Genomic DNA, 21,351 nt, shown 5'->3' with positions numbered 1-21,351 from the left:
TATATAGGCAAGTTGAAAGTAAATCACATGTGAGACGTCACACACACACCTATCAGCATTACTAAAATAAAAAATAGCAATGCTGCCAAATACTGGCCAGCATGTGTAGAAACTGGATCATACATTGTTGATGGAAATAGAAAATGGTACAGCTTTTCCGGAAACAGTTTAATAGTTTCTAAATAACTAAATATGCCACTATCATACAACCCAGCAATTACTCTTCTGCACTCCGGGGCATATCATTTATCCCAGAGAAATGAAGGCTCTTATTCACACAAAAACTTGTACACAAATGTTTATAGCAGTTTCACTCATAATTGCTAAAAACTGGAAACAGCCCAGATGTCCTTCAATGGAAAAACGGTTAAATAAATTGTAGTACATCCGTATTATGGAATACTACTGAGAAATGAAAAAGAGAATAATCTTCTGATACATAAAACAACCTAGATGAATCTCCAGAAAATTATGCTGAATGAAAAAAGGGAAGTCATAAAGGTTGCATACAGTATGAGTCCATTTATATAACGTTCTTGAAATGATAAAATTATTGAAATGGAGAAAAAATTAATGTTGGCCAGTGATTATGGAGGGAGTAAAGATTGGAGGAAAGTATGTATGCCTATAAAAGGAGGAATCTGGCTGGGCACAGTGGCTCATGCCTGTAATCCCAGCACTTTGGGAGGCCGAGGCAGGTGGATCACCTGAGGTCAGGAGTTCAAGACCAGCCTAACATGGTGAAACCCCATCTCTACTAAAAATACAAAAATTAGCCAGGCGTAGTAATCCCAGCTACTCGGGAGGCTGAGGCAGGAGAATTGCTTGAGACTGGGAGGCAGAGGTTGCAGTGAGCCAAGATCACACCCTTGCACTCAGCCTGGGTGACAGAGCAAGACTCTGTCTCAAACAAAAAAAAAAAAAAAAAAAAAAGGAGGAATCCTTCTCGTGATGAAAATGTTACATATCTTAACTCTATCAATGTCAATACTCTGGATGTAGGATTATATTATCATTTTTAAATTGTTACCATTGGGAGAAACTGGGTACAGGACACACAAGATTTCTCTGTATTATTTCTTACAAGTGTATATGAATCTATAATAGTTTCCAAATAAAAAGTTTTTTATGTATCACATTCCTTTTTATAGCAGACCCTTGACATTTGAGAATATGTCCAAACCTTCAAGAATCCTCAAATACTGGAAAGAGGACATGTTTGCACAGGCTTTCTCTCACATCACACTTCCTGTAGCATCATGCATTCCCTGTACACATCCTCATACCACCTCATCACATTTCAGCTTTTACTGGTGCTTCCTCCTCCATTTATGTTCATTTTCCACAACACCATCCTTATTCCTCCAGAACCACTAGATACAGAGAAAATCAAGAGCCTGGTGCTGTTGCAGGGGGCAGGTGCCAGGTCCTGGGTTTCTACAATCCATGCCTCAGTAAAATGCCAAATTACCACCAAGCATGAGCTTCCAGGAAGGCTCCTGATCAGTGAGAACCACAGTGCTAAATCTAGAGATGCCAAAGGCATGCTGTATCACTCTCTTGATGATTATTTCTCATAAAAGAAAAACCAACATTAGTGCCTTTCCACAATCAAAACCTCACCATAGCATCAGGACGAATGACATATGCTGGTGGCAACAGGAAATTTTTAAAAAAATGAATGAATCTTCCTATTGACTCAGACTGATGCGGAGTGGTGGACCTAGGCAGAGCAGGCTCAGAATGACAGCTTAGCAGACCTGGTGCAGTTGTGCATGGTGCCTGGGTGGCTGTCACTGAAGGCCCTTTGAGTACCTCCCCAGATGAAGCCCCAGCTGGATGCCTGAGCTGTTTTTTTAACCCTAACAAGATCTGTCATTAAACCTTACTGGAGCCTGACTTTGCCTCTTTCCCTCCAGGCCTTTCTAGTGGTGGTCAAAGGTCACGTCATCCTTCAACACAGGCTTCTGGGCCCCCGGCTTTTGTTCCCCAGACCGCATAGTGATGATGAGAAAACAGCCTCTTGGCCCTTGGAAGACACACATGAAATCAACGAACCATGGTCCTTAACAAATGGACCCCTTCAAGGCCAGCCAGCCAGCTACAACTGCTTATGATATTTACAGCTTTCTGTCTGCACAGATTAAACCCAGGGAATGAAAAATGGACGCCTTAGTCTGGTAAACTTATGTCATTCCTTATTAAGACAAATTGAGAACAGAACTAGATTTTGTTGAGAAACAACTTCTGCTTCTAAAAACAATCTGGGGTGAGAATAGAAACATTTCTGGGGACAAGGACTTCTTATACAATATTAGTGTTTGGTGACACTGTTTTCTGATAATTTCATAAACACACTGTGTTGTTTTCTAGCAACAGAATATATTTTGGCCAAGAGCAATATTTCTCATTTATTGTCAATTAGTGCTGTAAATAGACACCTTGTGAATGCATTCCTCGGCAAAGAATCAACATGAAAGCAGTAAGACCTTGGCAGCCCAAGATATCATCTTTTTGTTTGAAATGTGGACATTGTTTCTGAAGACACATCAGCACTTTGGATGCTGAGGCTGAGGGAAGTGTTACTTCATAGTCTTTTCAATCTGAGAATCATAGATCTAAGGGCAGTGAATTTTGGCCGTGTAACCCTTTTTCCAAAGAAAGCATATGCACGAGCTCAATGCGTTGATTTAAAACCAGAAGTGCTTTGATTCAAGTTAAGTAAGAGGCCAGAGCTTGGACTGATCAGCAACTGTACCTATCCATGCCCACCCCATCCCACAGCCCCCACCCAAGAGCCTTCCTTGAAGAGGTTCTATAGAGCATAGCTTGAAAATCAGGTCTGTCAAATATGTCTGGAACTAGTTGCCAGAAGACCAGGGTGCCAGATGAACCTTCTGCAAAACTATGGAGCTTGGGGAAGTGCCACAGTCTCATGGTGCCTGGTTTCCTTATCTAGTAAACATGACTCCCCCTTTCCACCAGCCCCAAGGAGCTATAATGAGGATCAATATGGAATAGAGAGGAAAGTGTGCTGATAAGCCCATGTGTGGGGGTTATAGCTCATAATAGTTGATATTTTAAACAACTTCATTGATGTAATTCACATACCATACAATTCACTCATTGAAAGTGTACAATTCAATGGTTTTAGTATATTAACAGAGTTGTACAAACATTGCATTCAATATTAAAATGCTTTCATCATGCCAGAAGGAAACCCCATACTCATTGGCAGTCACTCCCCATTTCTCCCCAGCCCACACACAGCCCCAGGCAACCACCAATCTACCTTTTATCTGCATAGATTTGCTTATTCTAGATATTTTGTATAAATGGAATCATATAATACATAATCCTTTGTAACAAATTTTTTAAACTTAGCATATTTTCAAGATTTATCACTATTTTATTTCTTTATTGCAAAATAATATTCCATTGCAGGGATACACCCCACTTTGTTTATCCATCTACCAGTCATGAACATTTGGGTTGTTTCCATATTTTGGCTATGATGAATAATGCTGCTATGAACCTTCACGTACAAGGGTGGTTTTTTGTGTTTGTTTTTGTTTTTGTGGACATGCGTCCTTATTTATCTTGGACATACCTGGGAGTAGAACTGCTGAGTCATACAGTAGCTCTGGGTTTAACCTTTGGAGGATTTACTAGGCTGTTTTCCAAAACAGTTGCACCATTTCACATTCTCACCAGCAATGTATGAAGGTTCTAATTTCTCCACATCTTCATCAATATTTGCTATTACCCATCTTTTTGACCTGCCTTTTTGTACTCACCATCCTACTGAGTGCAAAGTGTATCTCCTTGTGATTTTGATTTGCATTTTCCTGATGGCTAGTGATGTTCAGCATCTTTTCATGTGCTCATAATGGGTCTTTACTTTTTAAGATAATGGCAGGAAATTTAACAGAGAAAAGTATCAAGATATATAGAACTCTGCAAGCACCAATCGTTTTCTATGTGTCAAATGTACTTCTCACTTGAAGATTGGAAAATATTTTTGCTTAAATCATGCATTCCCTGTACACATCCTCATACCACCTCATCACATTTCAGCTTTTACTGGTGCTTCCTCCTCCATTTATGTTCATTTTCCACAACACCATCCTTATTCCTCCAAAACCACTAGATACAGAGAAAATCAAGAGCCTGGTGCTGTTGCAGGGGGCAGGTGCCAGGTCCTGGGCTTCTACAATCCATGCCTCAGTAAAATGCCAAATTACCACCAAGCATGAGCTTCCAGGGAGGCTCCTGATCAGTGAGAACCACAGTGCTAAATCTAGAGATGTCAAAGGCATGCTGTATCACTCTCTTGATGATTATTTCTCATAAAAGAAAAACCAACATTAATGCCTTTCCACAATCAAAACCTCACCATAGCATCAGGACGAATGACATATGCTGGTGGCAACAGGAAATTTAAAAAAAAAAATGAATGAATCTTCCTATTGACTCAGACTGATGCGGAGTGGTGGACCTCGGCAGAGCAGGCTCAGAATGACAGCTTCTGTCTCCTCCAATATCCACCCCTCCTTCCCAAATCACCTAACTCCGTTACTAGGTTTCAAATTGGGCCAAACTCTAATGCAAGAAAGACATTTTCTTCAATATTCTGAAAAACAAATGAGCTCCAAGACCTAGCCAGTAACTCACTTTCTCAATAAATGCCAACATACCATATCATCCAAATGGCACAAGACTGCCACTCCACACAACCCTGGAGGGCAGGATTCACATGGGAGTCTGTGTGCCTAGCATCCATGGGAGGCAGGCCCCCCACAACACACCTTTAATGGACTGCATCCCTGTGAGTTGTTCTTTGGTCAATCATAGGAGTGGTTTTGCGCTGGCCCAGCGGGCATCTACATGGTGGCCAGGTAGGCTGTAAGGGCAGAATTCGACTGGCTTCATGGATCCGTTCTGTTTACCTAACCATTGATTTAACAGGCTTGCCGAGAGGAGTGGCCACCCTAACATCTACAGAAAGTACTTTCTCAGTCACAGCCAGTTACTAATGACAGCTCTGTACAGTGGTTAGGAGCAAGGGCTGGCACTGACTCTTTGATCAAGGAGTCTTGATCAAGCCCTTCCCCATCTTCTGCAAGCTCCATGATCTTACAAAGATTCCTTTATGCTTCTGGATCTTAGTTTCCTCGTCTGTGAAACAGTGTGATTAATAATACATTGCTCAAAGAGTTGTTGTGAAAATTAAGGCAACAATGTGTATAAAACATTTAGCAGAGTGCTTACTACCTAGTAGGTCAACAGCTGGTGTTATTATCATTTTTATTACCAGCAGCTCACTATTCACAAGGATTTCTGGCTTCCAAGTCTTCATATTAACTGTTCCCTTTGTCCAGAGTGCTGTTTCATACACTTTTCCCAGGTAATTCCTACTAATCCTCCAATCTGGCTTATAGGGACCCCTCCAGGAACACTCCCTTCCCTCTACCCTCAAGCGTAGGTGCCCCACATATGAGCTCACAAGCTCCAGATGGTCCATATCACCCTGTCTCCAATTGCCTGTGTGCTTGTCTGCACCAGCCAGCAGACACTGGGCTCCTGAAGTTGGTGGCAACTCCGTCAATATTTGTCCTCGTTGCCTGTCCCTGAATCTGAGTAACAGCCTCTTTGCCATCCTCAATGCCTCCTTCAAAGGAAAAGAATCTAATATTTTCTAAGTGTTCACCGTGTGCCAGTAATTTCCCTTTGTTAGTTCATTAATTTGCCTAATAGAAGATTGGGTGAGGTAGGCATTTCCCTGTTTTTAGAATAAGGAATCAGTGGCTCAGGGGGTTAATTAACTGAATTAACTAACCACAGTTTGCCTAAGGTCTCACAGGCACAGGGCTGAGGCTGGCACCCAGAGTCAATGTTTTTGCACCATATCCGCAGAGTTTTGCCCTGTCTTCCTTACGATTCAGTCCTGATTAAGCTACAGGGATTCACAGGCTCACTCAACTACTTTTTCTTTCTTTCTTTCTTTCTTTCTTTCTTTTCTTTCTTTCCTTCCTTTTTTTCTTTCTTTCCTTCTTCCTTTCTTGCTTTCTCTTTTCTTTCTTTCTCTCTTTTTTTTTATTTGACTTATAAGCTTCAAAAATTTATTTCTCGTAGTGTGGAGGCTGGACGTCTCAGATCAGGGTGCCAGCAAGGTCGTGTCCTGGTGAGGGTGCTCCTCCAGGTCGCAGACTGCTGCCTTCTCCCTGTGCCCTCACAGGGTGAAGGCACCTCAGCTGCGTCTTGCTTGCTGTTATCGGCTGCCTGAAAGAATACATTTTTTCCCCTTATCCTTTATTATAAAAACACCCAATACTTTACTAAAATGTGCTCCATTTGTCTAGCTGGTTTGGGATGTTCAGGAGGAGTCAGGGCAGATCCTCCCCGGGGGCCTTTCCCAGGGAGTGCTGAGGTCTGGTAGTCAGAGACGGGTCCCCTGCGGAATCAAAGATGAGGATGACAGAGGAAAGGTGGAGGTTTGGAAGGGGACACAGACAATGGCTGTGGTTGTGCCTCTGGCTGACGATTTCCTGAGAGGCTTTGCAGTTTGAGCTGTTACACATCTGCTCTGAGTCAGTGTCCCCAGACCTTCTCTGTGCTGCCCCAGCCCTGCCAGCAGGCAGGACTATTCACAAGGAATCACATGGGATTGTAAACCCCTGGGGCTTGGAGGCACCTCTCCTCCTCATGGGGGGACTGTCATAAAGGTGGCTGCTTCCAGGGAAAGGCTGTGGCTGTACACGAGGACTCATTTTTCTGTCAAAATGAAGAACTCCAGAAGCGCACATGTATTTGGCAGCACATCTGCTATTCGCCAGCATCTGTTTTGTGCAACATGATTGTTAATGAACTGAAAAGGATCCTGCTGCCGCTGCTGTTATTCTGAGGACACAGGAAGCAAAATCAGGAATTCATTTGTTCCTTAGTTTGTTCAACAAATCTGTATTGAGCACCTCTTCTTTGCAAAGTAAAGAAGTGAAAAAATGAGATGAGGTTATGGTCTGGGTCCTCTAGACAAGTGTTGGGGGAAAGGCTGTATTTGTGAGTAACTATCGTATCTGTGCATCTCATGCACATTGAGCACTCAACAAAGGAAGGGACCCAGCTACAGCAAATCAGTCTGCATCGAGGAGGTGAAGAGTAGAATCTCCGCAGGCCAGCAAGAAACGAAAAGCATTCCAGGTGGAGGGAAAAGCATTAACAAAAGTGGAGAAGGGAAAGCAGAACATATGAGTGAAAATTGCAAGTGATTTCTTTTTGACTAGAAACAAAATTATATGAAGGAAGGAAATAATTCTGGCAATGCAATTGGAGCAGTATCCTAAGGGCCTTGAATGTCACACTAAGAAGTTTGCAAGCCACCAAATAGCTTAAGTAAGTGATAGAGTGTCCTGACTGGGACTATATTTCAGAAAGATAAATTTGGAAACAGCATACAAGATGGACAATGATCAAGCAAGGTGGGAGAGAATAAAACCAAATATAACAGAATCTGATAAGAGGCTTGCATCAATCAGCATAGACTTAATTATAGTAACAGACAACCCTCAAATCATAGCAGCTGAAACAATAAGAGTTTATTTCTTGCTCATGCTATATGTCACTTGTGAGTTGGCTAGAGGCTCTGCTCCTCATACCCTCTCTCCTAAATCCAAAGTGTCAGAGAAGCTAGGATTGCAAATACTGCCAGACGCTGTGACAGAAGTTACCTCATACCATATACAAAAATGAATTCAAAATGGATCAAAGATCTAAATATAAGAGCCTAAATTATAAAACTATTGGCAAAAAAACATAGGGGTAAATCTTCATGACCTTGGATTTAGCAATGGATTCTTAGACATGACATCAAAAGTAAAAGCAATCAAAGAAAAAATAAATAAATGTTAGACCTCAACAAAATTGAACACTTTTGTGCTTCAAAGGACACCATCCACAAAGTGAATAGACAACCCAAGGAATAGGAGAAAATACTGACAAATCATATATCTGATAAAAGACTTGTACCTAGAATATATAAAGAACTCTTACAAGTCAATAATAAGCCAAATAACCCAATTTGAAAATAAACAAAAAAATTGAATAAATATTTCTCCATAGAAGATACACAAATGGCCAATAAGCACATGAAAAGATGTCCAGCATCATTAGTCATTAGGTAAACACATGCCAAAACCATAATGATATAGCCACTTCACACCCAATAACAGGGCTGTAGTTTAAAAAAGTCAAATAATAACAAGTGTTGGTGAGGATGTGAAAGTATTGAAACCTTCATACACTGCTGGTGGAAATATAAAATGGCACCATCACTTTGGAAAACAGTCTAGCAGCTCAACAAAAATTTAATCATAGACTTTCCATTTGGTCTAGCAAATCCACTCCTAGTTATATACCCGAGAGAAATGAAAACAGGACCAGGCATGGTGGCTCGTGCGTGTAATCCAAGCATTTCAGGAGGCCAAGGCAGGCAGATCACTTGAGGTCAGGAGTTTGAGACCAGCCTGGCCAACATGGCAAAAACCCATCTCTACTAAAATACAAAAATTAACCAGGCATGGTGGCGTGTGCCTATAGTCCCAGCTACTCAGGAGACTAAGGCAAGAGAATCGCTTGAACCCAGGAGGCGGAGGTTGTGGTGAGCCAAGATTGCGCCACTGCACTCCAGCTTGGGCAGCAGAGTGAGACTCTGTCTCAAACAAAAAAAAAAGGAATAAAAACAGGTCTACACAAAAACTTGTATGTGAATGTTCACAATGGCATTATTCCTAGTAGCTAAAAACGACCCAAATGTCCAACAGCTGATGAATAAACAAAATGTGGTATATATGCACAATGGAATTTTATTTGATCATAAAAAAGAATGAAGTACTGATACATACTACAACATAGACGAACCTTGAAAACAAGTGAAAGAAGCCAGTCACAAAAAAAGCACATATTATATGATTCTATTTATATAAAATGTCCAGAATAAACAAATGCATACAGATGAAAGTAGATTAGCTTAGGGCTGAGGGGGATGGGGAGATTGGAGGGAGATAGCTAATGTGTATAGAGCTTCTTTTTGAGTTGATGAACTATTCTGAAGTTCATTGTGGTGATAGTTGTACCACTTCACGGATATATTAAAGCCACTGAATTGTACTCTTTAAGTAGGTGAATGGTATGGCATGTGAATTATATCTTAATAAAGCTATTACAAAAAATGGAAGTGAACATTGCCTTAGAGCACTTAATGTTCCTAAAAAAAAAAATGGCTTCCAATTTCATCTAGCTGAATTGTACATTAGGCATCCTTTTATCCCACAGAAGGACCAGAAGTGCATGCCTGGCCTTTCCTGGTTTCTGTACACATAAAAAGAGTAAGCAAAATGTCTGCACTACCTCTGACTTCAGCCAATACCCAGGGTCTTACTGAGGGTCCACCCATTATACTCATTGGACTCCTAAGGATGTCTGTTGTCCTGGATGAAGAATGTAACAGGGCATTTTTGGTGGCTTATCAAAAGCTGCTAGTCCCAACACCCACTGCTTGGTACAGAACTCTGGAGGAAAGAGATGAGAAATGTTAATGGGGCTCAAGATGCTTCTAAGGAGGAAATGGACCATGACCTGCAGCTTTTCCCTTAAGGAAACGAATGTTATTAGATTCTTTGTAACATACTGAGCTTTAACAGATGTTTTCAGTCGAGAAAGGACACCAATTAGAATCTCAAAAGGTGTGAAAGGAGTCTAGAACAAAAACTGGCTCAGGGGCAGGCCCTTGGCTGTGGTAGAGGGAATAGTAGAGACTATCCAGGTGTCCCTCATGGTCCCAAGACAGGAGCAAGTAGGATGGTAAAGAACACCCAGGGACTCAGGTGTCTATACGGTGGAAAGCCTCCTAAGAAGGACAACCTGGCATTCCTGCCCAGAGCAAACAATAAAGATACTGTATAAAATGGCATGACTGAGGCACAGCTTTGTTTGCTGGTTCAGGATATTTAGACCTCATGCTTAACTAAAACTCTGCCAGCAAGCAATTCTCCAATGCCAATTTTAATGAGATGTCACCTGTTAATTCTGCAAAGATAATTATCTTCAGTTGAATTTAACTGTGTGACAACATTGTGATATTACTGGAAGCAGCATGAAATGTATATCTACCTTCATTATTTCTGGAAGATAAATTGCAAATAGAAAAACTTTTTATTGCCATAATCACTGCAGTTGTTTATTGAATGACAGCAAGTCAGTACATACACAGGCAGGCTATCCACATTGTATGGGCCCCTGGATTAGTCCATTCTCGCATTGCTTTAAAAAAAAAAATACCTAAGATTGGCCGGGCGTGGTGGCTCATGCCTATAATCCCAGCACTTTGGGAGGCTGAAGTGGGTGGATCACCTGAGGTTGGGAGTTTGCGACCAGCCTGACCAACGTGGAGAAACCCCGTCTCTACTAAAAATACAAAATTAGCTGGGCCTGGTGGCGTATACCTGCAATCCCAGCTACTCAGGAGGCTGAGGCAGGAGAATTGCTTGAACCCGGGAGGCGGAGGTTGTGGTGAGCCGAGATTGCACCACTGCACTCCAGCCTGAGCAACAAGAGCGACACTCCATCTCAAAAAAAAAAAAAAACCCTAAGATTGAATAACGCATAGAGAAATGAGGTTTAATCAGCTCGAGGTTCTGCAGGCTATACAGGAAGCATAGTGGTTTCTGCTTCTGGGAAGGTCTCAGGCAACTTACAATCATGGCAGAAGACAAAGTAGGAGCAGCAGTTCACGTGGCTGGAGAAGGAGCAAGAAAGTGGCAGGGGAGGTGCTACACACTTTTAAACAACCAGATCTGCTGATAACACACTCACTCACTATCCTGGAACAGCACCAAGGAGATGGTGCTAAACCATTCATGAAGGATGCACCCCTATGATCCAATCGCCTCCCACCAGGCCCCACCTCCAACACTGGGGATTAAAATTCAACATGAGATTTGGGTGGGGACACATATATATCCAAACCCTGTCGGCCCCCAACATAAACATGGTTCTGTTCGCTTCAGGGAAGATCCTTTTGCATGTTCCATAGCTTGTTCTCAAATTGCCCATATGATAACTCAATTAGTCTCCACTTTTCCATTTTCAAACACCCAAGAAACCTAAATTTGAAATTGTATTTGACCTCATGATCGTAAACACAAGCACTAACACTGAAATCATGAGATCATAATATCTGAGGATCTTCTACAGCAAAGGTAGGAGATTTTTCTGTAAAGTGCCAGATGGTAATTATTTTAGGCTTCATGGGCTATACATTTTCTGTCACAACTACTCAACTCTGCACCATAGACATTATGTAAACACGTAGGCATGGTTGTGTTCCAGTAAAACTTGTTTTACAAATAAACAGGTGGTGAGCCAAAGTTAGTCCAAGGGCCATAGCTGGCTGAGCTCTGTCTAGAACACCCTTAAATTGTCTTAAATTTTATACAGTAGTCTACCCTTATCCACAAGGAGTATGTTCCAAGACCCCCAGTGGATGCCTGAAACCTTGGATAGTATGGAGTCCTATATATACTATACATACTGTTTTTTCTGTATGTACATATCTATGTTAAAATTTGAGGTATGACAGCAAAACCAGCACAAATTTCTTCTTCCGTCTCCACAATTTCACAGATAGAAGGTTGGTTCTCACTACAGATCCTAGCAACCTCAGCATATAATTGTTTTTCTTTCCTTATTAACTCAAGAACATTTACCTTTTCACTTAAAGGAAACACTTTACCACTTTACAACATCTCTTTGGCATATCTGAATTGCCAGCGTCACTACTCTTGTACTTTGGGGCCATTATTAAGTGAAATAAGGGTTACTTGGACACAAGCATTGTGATACCATGACAGTCAAGATGTGGCTACTGGTTAAGTGGTGAATACATTGTGAATATGCTGGACAAAGGGACAATTCACATCCTGGGCAGGACAGAGCAGGATGGCTCAAGATTTCATCACACTACTCAGAACTGCATGCAATTTCAAACTTATTGTTTATTTCTGGAATTTTCCATTTAATATTTTCAGACCATGGGTAACTAAAGCCACAGAAAGAAAAAGCACAGTTAATGGGGGACTACTGTATTATAATTAAAATACAAACATAAAATTGTAAAATTATCTTACAGAACTCTTGAACTTTTGAGAAGGTAGATCTAGGGACTTGTTCGAGAAGTGCTTGCCTGAGGAAGCCAGAATACGGATACACACCAGGAGAGGAGAACTTTGACGCAGTTTGAGAGGCAAAGTACACGCTGTGAAAATGACCTCAGTTGGCCCCTGAGGATAAAGGCTTGAATTTGCTATGCCTGTGGCCCCCGTTGGGTCTAGTGTAATGTCTTAGCAACAGAGGGTGCTCAATAAATGACAGTCAAATGGATCAAGTAAAAATCAACAGAGGACTTCCAGTCTAAGCTCTTACATGTAAAGAGCTTGGAAGTCATCACTCCTGTCTTCACAATGAGAAAAAAACTGAACAAATTAAAAATCAATGACTTTTTTTGGAACCATCAGAGAAGTGAAATTGCAGGGCAAATCGCCCATCCCAAAATCTGGAGAGACTGGTGAATACGGAAAATCACAGCTGAGATCAGTTTACCTGAAGCAGAAGCCACTAGAGCCAGTAACTGGGAACATTTTGATGGTAATTTTGAAGAATTGATGGAGGCAGAGTGTGGACTACTTGAGGTTTAAAAACCCTGGGGGCCCAGCCTTGGGGTGGCAGTAGGGGTATGCAGGCTTTCCTGGTTTTTACCTCAAGGATCTCCAGCAGGTCCTCACAGTGCAGAATGAAGGAAAAATCTCTAGTAGTGGAGGGTAAACAACAGGGGAATATGACAGGGGAAAAGTAACAGAGGGGAACTATGCCCAGGGCATCTTCATAACAAAAGCCTGTGCTCTAAGAGAAAGCACTTTACCAGAGCCCTGTCTGATCTAGGGGAAGAGAAATTAGCCAGCTCTAACCGCCTCTGGGCTTCTTGTCTCACATAAGGAAAGGGAAAGGGCTAGGAATGCTTCTGAAGGTCACTGTCCGGAAATTCAGGCCCACTTTCTTAAAAGGGGGGATTTAATCTTAAGATTATACAATGCTTCCCCATTCCCACTCTCTATCCTCATGTCAGCAGGGCTCTAGTATAACAACAGTGCAATGCAGCAGAGAGAGCTGCACAGCTCAGATTCCATTTAAAAAGGAGTTCTTGGGGAGATGTAAAGACAACAGGAAAGAAGATAAAGGAAAGTGAAGCCTCTGGCACCCACAGCTACAAAAGGCGTTAAACACAGCCCAGCTCCTAGCCTGTTACTAGAAAACTTCACTCTAAAAGTCAATTATGTCAGTTTCTTTACCCAGCACATCATGTCTAGCTTTCAACAAAGAACTAAAAGATATACTAAAAGGAAATTTTAAAAAAACACAGGCTAAAGAGACAAAACAAGCATAAGACTTGGTTATAACATAGATTTTGAGATTATCAGATAGGGAATTTAAAATAACTATGATTAATAAGTTAAAGAATCCAAAGGAAATTTAGCCAACATACCAGAACAGATGAATAATGCAAACAAAGGATGGGACATCTAAAAAGAATCAAAAGGAAATCTGAGAAATCAAAAATCTTGTCATAGAAATGCAGAATGCATTTGATGGGCTCATCATTAGACTGAACACAGTTGAGGGAAAAAAAAATCAATGAGACTGAAGAAATGTCTATAGAAACTTCCCAAAACAAAAATACAAAGAGAAAGAAGGATGAAAAAATATGAAAGAGAATACCCAAAAACTGTAGGACAATTACAAAAGGTATAACATATGTGAAATGAAACTGGTGAAAGAAGAAAAAGAAAAGGGAACAGAAGGTATATTTGACACAGTAATAGCTGAGAAATTACCAAAATTAATGACAAACACCAAATCACAGATCCAGGAAGCTCAGAGAATACTAAACACGTTAAATAGCTAAAAATGTATACCCAGGCATATTGCACTGCAGAAAACCAAAGATATGGAGAAAATTTTGAAGGAAAAAAAACTTACCTATAGAAGAAGAAAGATAAAAATTATCTTCAGAAACCATCCAAAAAAGAAGACAGTAGAGTGAAATATTTCAAGTATTGGGAAAAAAAAAAAAAAAAACACCAACCTACAATCCTGTATCCAGTGAAATATCCTTCAAAAGTAAAGGAGAAATAAGACTTTCTCAGACAAACAAAAAACTGAGGGAATTTGTTGTGAGTAGACTTGCCTGCGCAAGACTTGCCTTGCCTTCCAAGTGAAGGAAAATTATGCAGGTCGGAAACTCAGATCAACGTTTTAAAAAGGAAGAGCACCAGAGAAGGAACAAATGAAGAAGAAAGTAATATTCTTCATTTTTCTTATTCTTAACTGATCTAATAGATGACAATTTGTTCAGAGTACTAATAGTAACAATGTACTGAGAGATTATAATGTATAGATAAGTAAAGTAAACGGCAGCAATATTATAAGGGAATGAAGGGAAGAATTTTGAATACTCTGTTATAACTGCACTACCTAGGAAGCAGTATACTATTATTGGAAAGTAGAATTGATCAATTGTAAATGTACATAGCAAACTCTAGGGTAACTACTAGAGAACAGCTTTTAAGATGTGTGATTGATATGCCAAGAAAATAGAAAATTTTATAGCATTATATCCATATATTAGAAAAGAAGAAAGTTCTAAAACCAATCATCTAAGCTCCCACATTAGGAAACTTAAAAAAGAAAAGCAATATAAACCTAAAACAAGCATAAAGGACAAAATAATAAAAATTAGAACAGAAATCATGAAATTGAAAACAAATTAATAGAGAAAACAACAAAACCAAAATCTGGTTCTTTGAAAATGTCAGTAGGACTGATAAACTTCTAGCTTGGCAAACCAAGAGCAAAAAAGAGAAGGCACAGATTACTAACATCAGAAATGAAAGAGGGATCAATACTACTGATCCCATGGACATTAAAATATACTTTTAAATATGTATGAACAACTGTATGCTCACAAATTTGATAACTTGGTAGAAATGGACCAATTCTTTGAAAGACACAAACTATTAATACCAAAACTCACACATAAAGAATAGAATATCTGAACAGGCCTATATTTATTAAAGAAATCTAATCAACAATTAATAACCTTCCAGAAAAAGAATGCACCATGCCCAAATGTCACCAATAAATTTTACCATTTTTAAAGAAATAACAATTCCCTACAAGTTCTTTAAAAAATAAAAGCAGAAGGAACCTTCCTAACTTATTCTATGAGGCCAGCATTACCCTAACACCAAAACCAGATAAAGACATTGCAATAAAGAAAAACTTAGACCAATCAATATCTTTCATGAACACAGATAAAAACCTCCCAACAAAATACTAGAAAATCAAATAAAACAATATATTAAAAGAATGATACAATATGACTGAATGAAATTTAATCCAGGTATGCAAGCTTGGCTTAACATTTTAAAACCAATTAATGTAATTATAACATTAACAACCTAAAGAAGAAAAACCTTATGATCATATCAACAGATGCAGAAAAAGCATCTGAAAAAAATTCAATACCCATTCATGATAAAACTGTCAGCAAGTTAGAAATAGAGGGAAATGTTCTCAACTTGATAAAGAACAGCTACAAAAAAAACCCTACAGCTAATATTTTATGTAATAATGAAAAACTAGATGCTTTCCCCCTAAGATCATAAATAAAGCAAGGATGTCTCCTCTCACTGCTCATATTCAAAATCACACTGGAAGTCACAATTTGTGAAATAATAAATAAGGAGATAAACATTATACAGATTATCAAGGAAGAAATAAAGCTGTCTTTTGTTTGCAGATGACATGATTGTCTACATAGAAAATCCCAAAGACTCAACAAGAGCAACAACAACAACAACAAACCATCCTGGAACTAATAAGTGATTATAACAAAGTTTCAGGAAACAAGGTTAATATATAAAAGACAAATCTTTCCTATATACCGTCAATGAACAATTGGAATAAGAAATTAAAGCACAATACCATTTCCATTAGCACACACATACACAAGGAAATACCTAGGTATAAATCTAACAATGTATATACAGGATATGTGAGGAAAACTATAATACTCTGATGAAATAAATTTTAAAAGATGGAAATAAATGATAATTAATCATTTATAAATATCCAAATTTGCACATATACAAATCTGTGAAATATTTATCTGTAAATTTGGTATTTAAATATTAGAGATATTCTATGCTCATAAACAGGAGGAGTCAATATTGTTAAAACATAATTTTCAACTTAATTTATAGATTCAACGTACTCCCAGTCAAAATCCCAGCAACATATTGTGTTGCTATCAACAAACTGCTCCTAAAGTTTATATGGAAAAGCAGAAGTTTATATGGAAAGGCAAAAGACCCATTTATTATTTTATGAGTTAGCCACAGAATACAGAAGAAGAATAAGGTGAGAGGACTGACACTACCCAACTTCAAGCTCCAGTAATCAAAATGTCTTGATATTGGAGAAAGTATAGACAAATAGAACAGAACAGAATAAGAGTCCAGAAATAGACCCACACAAATATAGTTAACTAATCCTTGACAAAGGAACAAAGGCAGTTCAATCAGTGAAGAATAGTCTTTTCAACAAATGATGTTGGAAAAATTGGACATCCATAAGTAAAAGAAAGAAGGAAGAAGGAAGGAAGGAAGGAAGGAAGGAAGGAAGGAAGTAGACGGAGGGAGAAGAAGGAGGGAGGGAGAAGGAAGGGAAGGAGGGAGGGAGGAAGGGAGGGACGGACGAGCAAAGACCTGAATCAATACCCAACCAAAAAAAAACCATACAGAAGCACATGAAAAGATGCTCAGTATCATGTGTCATTAGGGAAGTTGCAAATTAAAACAACAGTGAGATACTACACACCTATTAGAAAGGCTAAAATACAAAAAATACTGACAGTACCAAATGCTGGTAAGAATACAGAAAAACAGAAATTCTTGTTTCTTGCTAATGGGAATGCAAAAATTGTACAACCACTTTGGAAGACTGTTTGGCAGTTTCTTTCAAAGCTAAACACAACCTTATCATAGGTTCCAGCAATCATGCTCCTAGGTTTTTGCCTAGTTGGTTTTAAAATTTATGTCCACACAAAAACTTACACACAAATGTTTATAGCAGTTTTTGCAATAAGTAAAATCACAATCACCAAAAACTGGATGTCCTTCAATAGGTGAATGAATTAAAAAGTAGTGGTGGTCGGGCGCGGTGGCTCACTCATCCCAGCACTTTGGGAGGCCGAGTCAGGAGGATCACTTGAGGTTGGGAATTCAAGACTTGCCTGGCCAACATGGAGAAACCCAGTCTCTACTAAAAATACAAAAATTATCCGGGTGTGGTGGTGCATGCCTGTAATCCCAGCAACTTGGGAGGCTGAGGCAGGAGAATCGCTTGAACCCAGGAGGTGGTGGTTGCGGTGACACAAGATCGCGCCATTGCACCCCAGCCTGGGCAACAAGAGCGAGACTCCATCTCAAAATAATAATAATAATTTAAAAAGTAGTGGTATAGCCATACATGGGATGATTTTCTTTTCATAAAAAGAAATGAGCTATGAAGCTATAAAAAGGTATGAAGAAACCTTAAATGCATATTGCTAAGTGAAAGAAGCCAGTCTTAAAAGGTTACATAATGTATTATTCCATCTAGATGGCATTCTGGAAAGGCAAAACTATGGAGATAGTAAAAAAAAAAAAGTCAGTGGTTGCCAGAGGTTGGGAGACAGGAGGGGAAGAGAGATGAGTTGGTGAAGCACAGGGGATTTTTAGGGCAATAAATCTCTTCTCTATGATACTGTAATGATGGATATATGACATTATACATTTGTCAAAACCAGTAGAACTGTACAACACAAAGATAAACTTCAATGTAAACTATGAACTTTAGTTACTAATACTGTATCAGCATTTTTTCATTAACTGCAGCAAATGTTCCATACTAATATACAGTGTTAATAACAGGGAAACAGTAGAACATCTGGGGAGAGGAGGTTCTATACTATGAGCTCAATTTTTCTGTAAATCTAAAACTGTTCTAAAAAATAAAATCGAATAATCCTTTAAAAATCAACCCAGGGTAAATTGCCACATGTAAGATTCACAGAGTAAGAGAATGATTTTCAAAAAAGAATGATAAAGATCAAATAGTTTCAGAGCTAGCAGAGGTGTTAGAACTGGTCATCCTCTCACCAAATCTTCACTGGGCAGTTACAGAGTGTCACTGTCTGCGTGAGGCACTGCAAGTATAGTGAAAACTAAGACAGCCCCTGTCACAATATAGTATTAAGTGAAAAAGTTCAAATGATTTCATTTTTGATGTGTGTATGTGAGAGAGAGAAAGAGAGAGAATAGAGGTAGGGAGAGAACATTGAGAGGATGCTCACCAAGACATAAACAGTAGTTATTTCTGGATGGGCTTTTATTTCCTTTTACTAGTTTCTATCATTTTATAGTGTTTCTATGATGAACATGCTTTGCTATTGTCATAAGAAAATAAAATAATAAAATGTGCCTTTATTCTAAAGATGCTACTTGAGAAAATTCTACCAGTGAAGTAAATTTGAAGCCAGGATTATGAAAGTAAATGAATTGGAACAGGTGGATGAGTAGCCAGGATGAGCCATTTCTCACAGGGAAGGTGCACAGCAAGGAGCCCCATGCTCTGCATGAAGTGTGTTTGGCAGCCACAGAGGACAGGCTCAGCGGCTCCATGGTGGATTTCACTCAGTGGCAGCAACACTTGACCACCAACAACTATGGCAAGGCAGCTTTGCCATCCTGATAGTTTTTGACACTAATTTCTACTGAGTTTCCTCAAAGAATGTTTCACAGAAAACTAGTTCTCAAAATATTAGTAGGTAGAATTCTATTAAATTAAACAAAATCAGCACAATTATTTGTAGAAGAACATACCAAAGCTTTTATTATTCTATGATACAATGAAAACAGAGAGTACAGTGTTTCCCAAATTTGAGAAAAAGTAATTCTCCCTGCTTTTCCTTTCTTTCCTTCTTCCTTTATGCTTTCTCCCTTTTTCTCTTTCTCTCTCCAGTGAGGACAAGAGAATTTCATGGAATGGGTGTCATTTGGTACATATTTGGAGAGCTGTTACTCTGCCAGATGTCACACCAGTGGTTTATGGGCTATGATTTGTTGTGTTTGTAAATATAGCTCTCAGTATTCCTACCACCAAGCACAGTAGCTAGTACATAGAAGACTCTCAATAAATACTTGTTAAATAAGTGAATGAACTCTTTTTCCAGCTGGAACCACGGAGGATGTAGAAGAGAAGAAGAAGAAGGTTCCTGCTATGCCAGAAACCCTTAAGAAAAAGGGAAGGAATTTCGCAGAGCTGAAGATCAAGTGCCTTTGAAAGAAGTTTGCCCAAAAGATGCTTTGAAAGGCAATGAGGAAGCTTATCTATGAAAAAGCAAAGCACTATCACAAGGAATATAGGCAGATGTACAGAACTGAAATATGAATGGTGAGGATGGCAAGAAAAGATGGCAACTTATATGTACCTGAAGAACCCAAATTGGCGTTTGTCATCAGGATAAGAGGTGTCAATGGTGTGAGCCCAAAGGTCCAAAAGGTGTTACAGCTTCTTCACCTTCGTCAAATCTTCAGTGGAACCTTTGTGAAACTCAACAAGGCTTCAATTAACATGCTGAGGATTGTAGAGCCATACATTGCATGGGGGTACCCAAATCTTAAGTCAGTAAATGAACTAATCTACAAGCGTGGTTATAGCAAAATCAGTAAGAAGTGAATTGCTTTGACAGATAACACTTCGATTGCTCAATCTCTTGGTAAATATGGCATCGTCTGCATGGAGGATCTGATTCATGAGAGCTATACTGTTGGAAAATGCTTCAAAGAAGCAAATAACTTCCTGTGGCCCTTCAAATTATCTTCTCCACGAGGCGGAATGAAGAAAAAGCCACCCACTTTGTAGAAATGCTGGCAACAGGGAGGACCAGATCAACAGGCTTATTAAAAGAATGAACTAAGGTGTCTACCATGATTATTTTTCTAAGCTGGTCAATTAATAAACAGTACCTGCTCTCAAATTGAAAAAATAAATAAATAAATAACTAAATAAATAAATAAATATAAATAAGTGAATGATTGAATTTCATTAAGAAAAAATGAATTACTACAAAACTCTATACTTTCTTATCTCACCTAGATTTGACTTGCACTTTCCTACAGAGGAAAGAAGTCACCCAGGTTCACAATGAGCAGCCCAACTTGGACAGTTTACCAAATCATAGAAGAATTCAAAATCTAGATCTTCTCACCAGGACTCTCTCCAGTGGCTCTCCTGCTTGCAAATGTAATCATCTTCCCAGAGGAGAGTCAGGGACAAACCAGGGAGTGAGTTTGTTGTTCATCTTGCAACACCTCTTTCAATGACTCTAACTTGCTTCACACGAGTCCATCGGGAATGGCCCCCCAAAAAAACAGTGGCTTGGATTATTTAAGTGAACACATGACAGTCAATACAATAAGGCCTTGCCCTCCCCACTTCCCCATCAAAAGTTTAGCAAGGACATGGTTTTCCCAAGGGAGAAAAGGAGCATAGTCTTGTAACAGCTGTTCCAGAGAATAGACTGTACATGGATTACAACTAACTCAAGTCAAGAAGAAATTATGTACAGTCTTATAAAAGAGAGATGCGTCTTGAGCTGAGAAAGTGCAAGTTCCCTCAAATATTTTCCTGCCCTCAAATGCTTAGCACCTTCAGTACTTGGTGTCCCTACCTTCTGCCAGCTTCTGACCCTGAGGAACGATCAAACCTCATTTTTCTAGGAGCTGAAGGAGCTCTTTAGCCCCTCAAAATATAGCAGAGAAGACTCAATGCAGCCAAAATTCAAGCCTAAATTTTGAAATACAAATATTTGAACTGATCATGATGTCCATGTCCTACACAAATACAACTTTCTTTTAGAAAAGAAAAGAGCTTCTGCACAGCAAAAGAAACTACCATCAGAGTGAACAGGCAACCTACAGAATGGGAGAAAAATTTTGCAACCTACTCATCTGACAAAGCGCTAATATCCACAATCTACAATGAACTCAAACAAATTTACAAGAAAAAAACAAACAACCCCATCAAAAAGTGGGCGAAGGACATGAACAGACACTTCTCAAAAGAAGACATTTATGCAGCCAAAAAACACATGAAAAAATGCTCATCATCACTGGCCATCAGAGAAATGCAAATCAA

At 39.3% G+C, this 21,351-nt stretch overlaps 1 pseudogene; it reads left to right on the top strand.

Moving 5' to 3' along the window:
• LOC129463040 (large ribosomal subunit protein uL30-like) overlaps window positions 1-20,178 on the top strand; it is a 108,083-nt pseudogene extending 87,905 nt beyond the window's left edge.
• The last annotated feature ends 1,173 nt before the right edge of the window (window positions 20,179-21,351 follow it).

This window comes from Symphalangus syndactylus, chromosome 14, assembly GCF_028878055.3.
Source record: "Symphalangus syndactylus isolate Jambi chromosome 14, NHGRI_mSymSyn1-v2.1_pri, whole genome shotgun sequence".
Taxonomy (NCBI): Eukaryota; Metazoa; Chordata; class Mammalia; order Primates; family Hylobatidae; genus Symphalangus; species Symphalangus syndactylus.
The sequence above is the reverse complement of the archived record's forward strand: the minus strand, read 5'-3'. Positions and strand labels throughout refer to the sequence as shown.